The sequence below is a fragment of the Notamacropus eugenii genome, chromosome 2, assembly GCF_028372415.1.
Source record: "Notamacropus eugenii isolate mMacEug1 chromosome 2, mMacEug1.pri_v2, whole genome shotgun sequence".
Lineage (NCBI taxonomy): Eukaryota > Metazoa > Chordata > Mammalia > Diprotodontia > Macropodidae > Notamacropus > Notamacropus eugenii.
The window spans coordinates 158,512,789-158,526,569 of NC_092873.1; positions in this window are offsets into that span (position 1 = coordinate 158,512,789).

Genomic DNA, 13,781 nt, shown 5'->3' on the forward strand with positions numbered 1-13,781 from the left:
AACAATCCACATGGAATCATAGTTAATTCAAACTCACCCATTTCTGATTCGTTGTTCAAAACAGTCCCAACTAGTATTGTGGGACTGTGGGGGCTTAAAATACATGTCCAGAGTTCCACCAGTATCCAGTTCTTCAACAACAGTTTTTCATTCCCTAATTTTTTTCATTTTGAAGTCTTTTATTTTATATATATGATATTAGACAAATACACTCTTAATAGCATTTGTTAAGCATACTCCATCCCTGGTCAGGAGTCTGTCATCCCTGCATTTTAAGCCATTATCCAGGAATCCAAATACTAAAGTCAGGGACCACCTTCTTATCCAGATGCTCCCTTCTCTGGTCTACTGATGTAAAATGTAATGTTCTTTCCACTACTTTATGCTGACTTCCCAAGTACTTAGAACTAACAAATCCCTTGACAAAATATTCCACTCATCTCCTGGCTGAACAATTTTTTAAAATGGACAGAATTTGAGAGTTGGAAGGTACCTCAATGGCCAAGCCACACATTAAGGAATTCTCACTATTACATAACAGAAAAGTTGTCAACCAGCCTCTGCTTGATGACCTCCAATGAGAGTGAATTCTTTAATCATTAGAGCAAGGCAATCTATTTTTAGACAGAACAAAATGCCAGGGAATGTTTTCCTGACATCAAACCTAAGCTGGTCTTCTTGCAAATTCCCTTTATTGCCCTTGTTTGATCTCCAGGGTCAAAAAGAACAAGTCTTAATCCCACCTTCACCTTAAAATCCATTAAATATTTGAACATATTCATCAAGTCTCCCTTAAGTCTCCTTTTCTCCAGGCTATACATACCAAATTCTTCAATTGATCTTCATATGTCATAGATCCAAGGCCCTTTACCATCTCAGCTGACATCCTGTGGATATTCTCCTGCTTATTAATATCCTTTTTAAAAAAAAATTATTATTTTATGCACATTTATTCTCTCTTCTCACAAACTGAACAATAAAACAAATAACTAAAAACCTTATAAAAAATATGTATAGTCCAGTAAAATAAATCTTCATATTAGCCATGTACAAAAATGCATTTGTTATTATGTATCTTAAGTCCATTATTTCTCTGGATGAAAGTGAGTAGTGTGCTTCACTTTCAGTGTGCTGGCATCATGATTTGTTTCTATATTGATCATAGTTCTAAAGCCCTTCAAAGTATTTTTCTTTGTAATGTTATTTTCAATTTATTAATTGATCTCCTAATTCTGCTCACTTCATTCTACCTAAGTTTGTAGAGGTCTTCCTAGTTTCTTTAAAAATCATCCGTTTCATTTCTTATAGAACAATTATATTCTATTACAGTTATATACCTACTGTAATTTGTCTAACTATTCTTCAGAAAGTTTCTAGTTTGGAGGCTATGAATATTATTTTTACATGTGTGATAGCAATCAGATAAGGATCTTTTTTTTAATTATAATGTAATTACTTATAATACAACACATAATTACAACACAATAGATTCATTTTTCATAAAGAAAACTTTGGTAACATTTTTGTATGAAGGGATGAAGTATAATTTTTTTTTTCTTTCAATCTTTTTCTTTTATTCAAGTCTTCTGCTGACTAATATGGAAATGTTTCACATGATTGCATATGTATAACCTATCTGATTGGTGTTTTTTAAATTTATTTATTTATTTAACTTTTAACATTCATTTTCACAAAATTTTGGGTTCCAAATTTTCTCCCCTTTTGTCCCCTCCCCCCCACCCCAAAACACCAAGCGTTCTAATTGCCCCTGTCTGCCAATCTGCCCTCCCTCCCTCCCCACCCCTTCCCTTTGGAAGGCAAGCAATTCAATATAGGCCAAATCTGTGTAGTTTTGCAAATGACTTCCATAATAATAGTGTTGTATAAGAAGTAATTATATTTCAGATAAGGATCTTTTGCTGTTTTTGTTTTACTAAAGATGCCTCTGATTGAATAATGTGATCAAAGAAGACCTTTCCCCCTCATTGATGGGACTACCCTTTGTGATTAGGGGAGGTGTTGTGCAGGAGGGTCCCAAGTACCTTTTGTTTTTCTACTGAGGCACTGGATCAAAGAGTTGTGATGCCCTCTGACTCTAAAAAAGGTACAAATATTCAGAGTTGAGGTTTTATTTTGGGATTTTGTTTTGTAAGGTTTGAGTGCCAGATGAGGACTCTGGAAAGCCACTAAGGAGCCCTTGGTTTTAAGAACCCAGATGTCATGCTTCCCTCTCTGGTAACTATGGGCAGATAGTTATACCTGTCTGTTGAATTTGGTCAGGTAGAGGAAGCCATGTCTATAGATTACTTTGGGACTTACTGACTCGCAGTGTTTGTTTGGCCAGATGAGGATTCTGGGAAGTCACTAGGAGTCTCCTGCCTTTGACAACCCAGATGTCATGCTGCCCTCTCTGGTAATTATGGTCAGACAGTTGGGGTCCAATTGCCTGCTGAATTCAGGCAAAGGAAGCCATTTCTGTTGATTTTTTGATTTCTCTGTGCTTTCTTTGAAGTTCAGGGTACTCACTCCCCTGAATTAGGTGAATGATATATGTGCTTGGTTAAAGGAATGATACATATGCTTGATTAAAGTGATTGTTAACTTCTCAAAAGTTGCCTTTCCTTTTATGAATGCAGATCTAAGAACTTGTGATAGCAAGTATAAAGGTATAAATACTCTGACCTGAGGTTTTACTTTGGTGCTTAGTTTTTGTAGGCTTGAGCGCCAGATGAAGACTCTGGGAAGCTGCTTTAAGGAGACCCCTGGCTTTGAAAACCCAGACGTCAGTGCTTCCCTCTCTGGCAACTATGGTCAGACAGTTGGGGTCCAGCTATCTGTTGAATTCAGGCAGAGGAAGCCATGTCTGTTGATCTTCTGATTTCTCTGTATTCTCTTTGACGTTCAGGATGCTGACTTCCCTAAACTAACTGAATGATACATGTGCCTGATTAAAGTGATTGTTAACCCCTTGAAAGTTGCTTTCCTTTTATGAATGCATATCTAAGAACCTGTGACAACAAGCCCCCTGTGTATGTTGTGCTTACTGTTACAACATGTGGGTTCTTCTTTCTTTGATCAATTTGGTGTATGGTACTAGTGTTAGTAATATCCTTCTTAAATCACAGTGCCAGCATGAACACAATAGTTAAAAAGAAGCTAGGGAAGGACTCCCTCAAAATAAGACTCTTTAATTCAAAAAATATGAAGCTAAGGTTTCATCACTTATAGTTTTCAAGTTTACAAAGGATTTTTAGTCAAAGGATGGCAACCAGTCATTCTCCATCTCCACTGAAATCAGAATAAGAGTTAGAGGACATGAGGGACTTAGGCAAGAGAAGAATTTACTGAATATGACATGTTGACCTGAAAACTTGGTTAGAGAAAAGGCAACATGGCTAAATGCATACATTTTATGATTTAATTAATTAATTGATCAATTCCCTATAAAGAAAACAGTTACATAGCGCCATGGAGTCAGAGGTGACTCTGACTACCTAGTACAGAAATCATCTGTCTTAAGTACATTTTGCCATGAGAAAGAAACTTTCCTAATTAAGCAAATCATAAATTCAGTAAGACAGGACAATTAACAAAGCAATGTTAGTCAGGCCTTGAGATTCCCAGCTGGGTAAGCATATGTCTCGGTGATAAGGAAAGAAACCCCACCACTAGTAAGTGGCAGGCTTCCTCCCTTAAACAGATAATTGACATAGGAAAGGGTAAACAATGTTCAATAGAAATTATGATCTAAGATGTCTATATTTTCTTTATCATTAATACGCCATAACATAGTATATGTCTATAGATCAAAGGAAAGTCCCATTATTCATAATATAGTATGTGTCTATAGATAATAAGATTCATCAAAGGAAAGTCTCATTATTCATCAAAGGAAAGTCTCGTTATTCAAGATATAGTGTCTTAGGTTAAAGGTCTCCTTAAGGAGTGTAGAGTCGGCCTTGGCTGGCTTTTGCTGACATAGGAAGAGGCACTCTCTGAGTTTACTTCAGAGAGAACAAAGAGATTATTCCAAAATTTTATATTAAACATTATCAGACAGCTATTAAATAATAGAATATATTGCACAAGGAACCTCTGTAGCTTGGCATTCAAAAATCATCTTCAAAATTCACATTTCTAGATATGTCAAATTTTAGAAGCACTTTCCTCACCAACAACCCTGTGAGGTAGATTATAAAATATGGAAGTGTGTGTGTGTATATGTGTGTGTGTATGTGTGTGTGTAGTTTTTCCTATATTACAGTTGAAGAAATTTAGATAATGGATAAATAGATAGATGTATATGTGTCTATGGAATTTTTCCTTTATTTTAGTTGAGGAAATATACACACAAATATATGGCACCTAGGGAAAGTCCTTTAATATCTTTGATCATCTTATCTATAAAATAATAGAACTGGACCAAGTGGCCTATGAAGTCTCTCCAAATTCTAGACCTATGATCCTCTGTAATTTAAATTCTTTTTTTTAAGGATCTCAAAGCACTAATCTGACCACATCCTTATGAGGTCTTCAAGATCAACTATGATCTTAACTCTCTTCAGCAACACAATGATCTAAGACAATTCTAAAAGACTCATGATAGAAAATGCTATCCAAATCCAGAGAAAAAACTGATGGAATCTGAATGTAGATTGAAGTACTATTTTTACTTCATTTTTTCATATTTCTTTTTTTTTGATCTGTCTCTTCTTTCGCAAAATAACTAATATGGAAATATGTTTTACGTGATTGAACATATATAACCTTTATCACATTTCTTTTTGTCTTAGGAAGGAGAGAGGGGACAAGGGAGGGAAAGAATTTGGAATTCACCAGTTTTTTAAACGAATATTTAAAATTGTCTTTACTTGCAATTAGAAAAAATACAATTTAGAAACTGCTAAAAGAAAGAAGTAGGTCTCATGAGTCTTTAAATGTAAATACAGTAGGACTAATTTCCTTTGTCAAGACTACAAGGGAAAGATGGCTCTGGAATCCATTTGTCTTGATTCTCAGGTTAGACTGCCAAGCCGTGATTGACCCAAAATATTCTCAGCACATTCCCTACACAAACCCTTTGTTTTTGTTTCTTTCTGCTTTTTGCCTTTTTTTCTTTTTTATATTCTCCATTCCTTCTCTTCTTAATCTGTTATCTTTTTCCTCTCTTTCAATTTTCTTTTCTTGTTTCCTTATGTCCTTGGGCCTAACAGAAGACCCCTAATGGCTTCAATGACCAGGACAGTCTTAGAGTGGAAATGATTTGAGAGAAATCTGTCAGGCCCCCTCTGAAAAAATAATGGGAACCTGAACTAGGAAAAAATCTTAGAAATCATTCTAGTTCAATCTTCTCATTTTACAGATGAGAAAACTGAGATCCCAAGGGGTCTGATGTAGCTTGTTTAATATCATATAGACAATAAAGATAATAAGTAGTAGAGCCTCCACTTGCCTGTCACTTTTTCTGGACCTGTTCTATTAGTGACTCATTACAAAAGACAACATGATAACAAAGTCAACTGCATTGGGTCTGGCTTAAAGTCAGATTTCTGACTCTAAATAACCATGTGATTTTAGTAAGTTACTGAAACTCTCAGATTTATTCATCTATAAAATGAGAACTAATTAACTTAAAAAAAATGTATCAAGCACCTACTATGTGCCAGGTACTATGCTAGGTGTAAGAATAAAAAGATAAAAATTCCTGCCCTGCCCCCAAGGAGTTTACATTCTCTCTTCTCTAGGATAATAATATTGCATGATCTACTTCACAGGGTTGTTGTGAAAATTACAAGAACTGAAGTGTCATAATGTGGAATTGGTTTTTTTCTTTTGTTTACTGTCTATCTTATGAATATAAATACATCTAAATGGAATAACCATAAATTATCTCTCATATCTTAGTTTGAATTCACAAATAGCAAAGCAAATAGCTCAAAAAATGTTTCTTGAATAAATGGATAAACAGATGAATGGATGGATGGATGGGTGGATGGATGGATAGATGGATGGATGAATGGATGGTGAATGATTTCCTCTGTGAGAGATACCTTAAATCTAGACACTGAAAGAATGAAAGATGAGACTTAAAGAGGTGATAACTTGATAATTATATTTTAAGGACAGCACTGAGGGTCTCAGGAATGAAAGTGGGGGAAAGAAAAGTGTATTAGGAAGAAAGAAATAATGGTACTGAAAGGGGAGATGGAAACACATAAAGCAAATTTCACCTGCTTAGGGTCATAGCAACAGGAAAAGATCTATTGGCCTTTTTTTCCTATCCAGCTTCATGGACCACCATGTATCACAAGAGTTCTTAACCTTTTTTGTATGATGAACCCCATTGGCAGCCTGATAAAGCCTGTAGACCACTTTCTCAAAATAATACTTTTAAATGCATAAAGTAAGAATGTATATGATTATAAAGGGAACTAATGATGTTGAAATAACAAACAATTTAAAATGAGTTCACAAACCTCAAGTCAAGAGCCCCTGACCTAGTCCTTACCCCTTCATCTTAACAAATGAGGAAATATGACATGACTTGCCACAGAAGTGGTAAATTTAGAGCAAGATCCAATCCAAGTGTCAGAATCTCAAATCAAATGCTCCTTTCATTACATGATGTACAATTTTGCTTCAGGGACTGACTTTAGTGTAAATGTTGGGAAGCACCACCCTGTTATGGATACATTCACCCCCACAGGACGTACCATGACCTGAGTGCAGAAACCAAGGGCATGTATTTTGATGCAAAATAACAATAATAATCCCTGCCCACCAACTTCATAGGATTGCTGTGGGGGTTTGGGGAAATGAGATAATGGAAGTGAACATTCCTAATGAAGTGCAGTGTAATATTCAGGTATCATTACTAATCTAAACATTTCAAGGATCTTTGATTTTATGAAGTCAGGTGGGTATTTCCCCCACAAACACAGACCACCACTCTCTATGACTTTATAAAACATTTCAGTGAATCAATTAATAAACATTTATTAAGTTCCTTCTATGTATCAGGCACTGGGCTAAGCACTATACATACAAAAGTAAGGCAAAAGACAGGCTGTCCTTAAGGAGCTTACAATTTAATGGGAGAAAGTCATTTTCCTAAAGCACAGTCCTGACTATCTCACACACACACACACATACACACACACACACACACACACACACACACACACACACACACACACATACTTTAAACTCCAATGGGTAAGAGGGGATTAAGATAGCAAGGGGTTAATTGTGGGAATTGAGTGAACCACACTGACTCCACCTTGTGACTCAATTCTAGAAGTAGCTCAGTTCCCTTTCTATTCAATTATGGGTCTAGTCCAACTTTGTCTTGTGAGACAACTTTATTCAATTGTGAAAATTGGAAGAAAACTCTATTTCATTGTTTGAACCTTAGACCTTCATGTCTAGAAAGCTGGATCACCTCTACCTGCTTCTTAGAAACCCTTAACGAAGGACTTAGATTATGCTGACCAGAAACTCAGTCAGATCCAAAGATTGATGCAAGGAGTTTTATCTCAATTGTACATTTCAAGAGCCCATATGTTTTATCTGAAAATTGGCCCTGCAATGATCAATTGGCTATTATTTCCATGTTCCTTTGATTGTTTACAGATACATGGGAAGAGGGGGACAACTCTTTTTCTAAATGGAGGGAATTGTACCTGTTCACTCCCCCCTTCCACTTGGAAAGTCTCTAATCTTTCTTCCAATTAGAAATCAGATTGATTAATGTTTTATTGTTTTCTTTTCATTAATTGGATTTACTTGATTAATTATTTTTAATGTATAAAAATCTGTCTCCCTCTGTATATGGGCCTCATGCCAAAGCTGAAGGGACCTGGTCTCAATTTGTTAGGCAATTGGTATGAATTGTGTAATAAATCAAAATACTCAGAAGCTCAACCCTTTATTTCATCAGGCATTTCATCTTTCACCCACCACATGGATGAAGAAAAAGGAACATTTATTAAGTACCTACCATGTTCCAGACATAAGCTCTTTAGAAATATCTCATTTAATCCTCACAATAACCCAGAGAGGTGAGTGCTCTTATTATCACCACCTTACAGTTAAGTAAGCTGAGAGAGATAGCAATCGAGTGACTTGCCCACAGTCATACAACTAGGGTCAAACAATGGCTCCCCATTTCTTCTAGTATCAAATATAAACTCCTTCATTTGACATTTAAATCATCATGGCTTGGCCCCATCCCTCCTACCACTGCAGCTTTATTTATACTTTACTCAAGTTCACTCATTCTACAATCCAGTCAAATTGGCCTCCTCACTATTCCTCACACATTCCAATCTATCTTCCACTTTGGTGCCTTTGACTTTCTTCCATGGTTGGAATGTTCTCTTTCCTCACCTCTGCCTGTTAGAATCACTATTATCCTTCAAGACTCATTCCAACTACCTCCTTCTGCATAAGGCTTTTCCTGACCCCTACAGATGTTAATACCTTCTACTCCAAGGTTTCCTTGTACCTGCTTTATACATGACTATACTCATGCATGTGCATATTGTCTCCCCTGTTAGAATGTAATATCCTAGGAAGCAGGGACTGTTTTAACTTTTTAATTTTTGTGTTCACATTACTGAACACAATGCCTGAGACACAGTAAGGAATTAATAAATAACTTATCGATAGAATATATGTGACTAAAAAAAAAATGACCACTTTGGGGCCAGCAACTCCTAAAGGTCAGGAACAGTTTGTTGGATTGTCTTTGATTCTTGGTGCTTAATATAGTGCCTGGCATATAAATGTTTGTTGAATGAATGAATGGACCCCCTGAGGAAAAATCCCTTTTAACCAAATGTAAGATACACTCTCTTTAATACCCTTTTTATAAAAGGACAATCCCCCAAAATATAACAAAACAAGTATGTTACAGTAAAGACTAAAAACAGTATAGGGTATAACCACCTTCACTCTGTCTCCAGGAACTTAAACCCAGTAATATGAAAATAATTTGGAAAGAGCCAGCCAAGCCCAGAAAAGAGTGTGGCCTTGGTGGGAGGAGTGCATACCACACTGGTTGGAGGCCCCACTATACCACTCTAATCTCATTAACAAGAATGTACTTGGATGATGAATGTCCATTACCAGGTCTGTCCTCAAAACCTTTCTGGGTTGGTGGGTTCTAGAAAAAACTGTTCTTTGCTGGCACATCATCCTAGAATGTAGGACAAAGGAGGAAGAATGGTATTGTGGGAAAAGCTGTGAATTTTGAGACAAAAATGTTTTAATTCTGACACTGCTATTTCCTGCATATGTGAATTTGAACAAGGCACTTTATCAATCTGGGCCTCCATTTCCTTATTTGCAAAATAAAGAGAACTAGAACTCTGAAAGTCTCTCCAGCTCTTGATCCTATGTCCTATATGCCACAATGAATCATCAGAATAGGACTCTGATACCATAGTATGTGTAGTAGTTAGTACTTTTACGAGTGGCCATTGAAGTCACCCTTGGGAAAAACTTTGTATGTTCAGATCTCAAACAAGTTAATAGTCAATGATTTATGATAGGAACTATGTCGTGACCCCATGAGGAACTGTTATACTTCAGACCAACATCTATGAATTCAAAAAGTGAATTTGCTTATGTTTGAACTGGATTAGGATTCTGTTAATGAAACATGCCTTATCACTAGGTTCTCTTACAGAAATCATATTTTCTCAAGTCACATCGGACAAAAAAAGATACTTAAGGAATTTATGACTGTGGGATGCATTCTTGGTTACCCCAAGTAATGTAATAAAATGGGTAAGATCTGCCTGCCCAGTTTTATTTCTAGCATCTTATAAGTCAGTACAATGAACAACAGTAACAGACCACAGTGACCCAAATTCCTCAGGAGCCTGAAGTAGGTGATGATTGGTGTTTCTTCCTCTCACTCAGTATTTTCTCTAAATACATTAAGAAACAAATCTACCCTTGCCAGAAATGTCATTTTGGATGTCCAAATGAACTAGAGTCATTGTATCAGATACAGACAGTTCTGGGCTTCACCTTGATATATCTGCCTATAATGAAATCCTCTCCCTTTAAATCTCCATTTTCCCCTCTGAAAGGAAAAGCATGAAAATCATTTGGGGACCATTTTAGAAGAGTTGGTAAACAAAAAATACAGACAGTCTCTTGATATTCAATTAAAATACCACTAATGGGAAGTAACTAGCTTAGAAATTGGTAATGGGAAATATATTCTTACCCTTCTGCGAACCAAAAGTCATCTGGCTGCTGCTGGCAAAGCAATGAGATGCCCCTCACAGTATGGCTTCTGATAGACAACCATTCTCCATTCCCAAACCAATACCACAATAGCCATTAATGTGGGCTCTAGGTCATAGACTATGGAGAAAAGAAGTTCAGGATGAAACTGAGATGTAAACAGAGGTTGCCCCCACCCCACTCTGAGCTCCAAGTTCATGGGTTCACTGAGGAGGACCTTTCTCGGTTGCACAGTTCATATAAAGGAAGCCTAAATGGCTTAGCACAGAGCCTGGCACATGAAAAGTTCTTAATTGATGCTTTTTGATTAATTAATTGATTTGATTTGATTAATTGACATAGTAGATAGAGCACTGGGTCTGGAGTCAGGACGACCTGAGTTCAAATTCTGTCTCAGTTACTTACTGGCTATGTGACTCTGAGTAAGTCGCAAGAGACTATTTGCCTCAGTTTCTTCAACTGTAAAATAAGAATAATAGCCTCTCCAGTGTTGTTGTGAGGATCAGCTGAGATAATAATTGTAAAGCACTTAGTACTACATACTGTCATGGTCATCATTATCATCTGACACAAGGCAGCCAACACAAGCTTGAATTTATTTTTTAAAATAATATAGCCATTTGAACAAAAGGCTCCAAATAATAAAGATATGGCAATGATTATACCCAGATTGTATTACCCAGACAAGCAGACAGGATTGTTCATCCAAAAGCTATCAAACTCCCACTACTGTTAAAACAAAGCTAAAATCTGTCTCTAACTTAACTCTTTCACACTTACGTTTCTCCTTCCAAATTTCAACTCAGCTTTTCAGAGGATTAATCTGTTTCCTTCTTTATTTCTTCTTGTGATTTTTGAGGTCAAAATAGTTTACCTTGCAATAAAAGAGGCGGAAAATCACATTAAAATTGTTACACAGTGTCTGACCAAATCTAGCTTTGCCAAGGTCAATTGGTTTTCATTAGCAAATTATATGGCAGATTTACAAGCATTCAGTTTTTCTATTTATTAACACTGTCTTTTCCCTCCACTTCAATGCTTTCCTATGTTGGGGTAGGCCCTCCACTAATACAGATCTCTCTTCTTTCCCCTAAAACTCAATAAACTCTTTTTGAGAGTTGCTGTGGCTGAAAACATGTGCCACCCTTTGATGAAGCCAGTGATAGGTCTGTCTCAAGCTGTTCATCAGATGAAAGACACATGGTCAGTCTCCATCATAGCTGTGGATATATAAGTAGTTATACGTAGCTTTTAAAATTCAAAATTCAGGTAACCAAAATAAAAGCCTCTTGGCCAATTACACTTGATGCGATCATATACTTAAATGTTTTAAAAATGTAAATGTTTTCAATAATCCCATACTGCTTACTTTTTTTGTGTGAGTGTTGTTTTGTGTGTGCTACTTGAGTTTTGTTTTTTTTTTTATGGTCAATATTTTCCTGGTCCCATATAATAGTTTGTTGCTTTCAATTGTTTCAGTCATGTCTGACTCTTTGTGACCTCATTTAGGGTTTTCTTGGCAAAGACACTGGAGTGGTTTGCCATTTCTTTCTCTAGCTCATTTTATAAATAAGGAAACTAAGGCAAATCGGGCTAAGTGACTTGCCCAGGGTCACACAGCTAGTAAGTGTCTGAGGTCAGATTTAAACAGGAAAAGGAGATAAACCAGTTTAATATTGAGAATGAGAACAAATGGACAGCTTAAGTATTACAATGATAACCACGAAAAAAATAAAAGCCCCAAAGAAATTCCTCCAGCACAACAGGTAAATTCCCGTTGGAAGATTTATGGAAGAACACAAACAAAAATTGCACAAGATAAGATGTGGCTACTTTGATACATAGTAGGAAATTTATGAAATGCTTGATAAATTGATTAATTGATCGCTGTTGGAGATGGTACCTAAATCAACAAGATCATGGATCCTTTAAAATATTAGACTACAAGAGACATTATTATAGTGACTAGAAAGCTAGCCTAGGAGTCAGGAAGATCTAGCTTTAGTCTTTCCCTGACACATACTAGATTGTGTAGGGAAAGGAAAATTATTTAAACTCTTACTCCCTCAGCAAACTATAAGACCATAAGTTACAGATGAATTGCCCATCAACATCAGTAGGAAGGGTTCCCACATTGTAGATACACTACATGAATAAAATCATAGGTGCAGACCCTTTCATATAAACCCACCTAACCCCTCCAAAAAAATGGATAGAGCCTGACTTCCTCACTGGTGTGAAATGTTTTGGCTTCTTGTTACCTTGGAGAAAATATACACAGAAAAAGACTCTAAGAGTACTTATAAAGTATATACTCACCTCTTGGCCATCGCCAGTCTTTAAATTAGTTGATAGGCTTGTCTCTTAGTGTAGGTGGGGATCTTCAATCCCCTATTCCCATTTGGGGATGTAACCAAGTTGGAAGATTTTTTTGTAAGTTCCTGTCTCTATGAAGAAAATGGAAATCTGTATGACCCAGAGTAGAATGGACCTGGTCAGTCTTAAATCCTGAGATGTCCCTGGTCCCTTCAAATGACAGTACCTACCTTTCAAATAGCCACAGAGTCACAAACACCAAAAATATGAGCAAAATTTCATATTGTATTTAATATTTAAAATGTATTTACTGCTTGCAGGACATTGGGAATTGTGTAAGATATGGTAACAAAACTATAGAATTGTAAAATGTTAGAGCTGGAAGGGGACTTTGGGTTATTCATAATTGAGGAGAAAACTGAACTCAGAGAGGGTCAACTGTTGGTAATGACTTTGGAGATACATGACTTGACCAAGGTCCTTCAGCTATTTAGAAGACATTTTAGTTTATGTTTGTGCTCCTGCACATGAGCATGCGTGCACACACCCACATACACACACACACACACACACACACACACATCATTTAATACAAATAATTTGTACTCAAAGACCTTTTATCATTGTCATTATTTATGTCTGGAAACTCAGAATAATAAAGTATTCTCTATTAACGACATGAAAGGTAGCATGGTGTAATGGATAGGGAGCTAACCTCAGAGCCAGAAAAATCTGTGTTCAAGCTATACCCCTGACATACATTGTGTGATGTTGGGAAAAGTGCCCTGAAGACTCTAAGTTGCAGAGAAGGTATCAACCTGAACTGATAGAGTTTCCCTATCTGGAAATTCACCATACCCAACGAAGTCTCAGATCTAGTACCTGTTACTTATCTTACAAATATTATGTAAATAAAGGTGAATTACTTAAGTGATACAGTGATACCAGATCTTTAAGCCTCAACTTATGCCAGATTTAATCAGAAAAAACCCACCTCCTGGTGGAAATTTATTTTGAAAGATATGGTGGATATGCCCAGAGCATGCTTGTAATTCATTCTACCAGTGAGTCTGAGGCTGCTGGATCATATAATCTCAGGAGTTGTAAACTACAGGGGGATAAAGTCAATGCGGTATTCATACTAAGTCCAGCAGGATGATGAGACTGCCCAAAAAGGTATAAACAATCCAGGTCAGAAAAGGAGT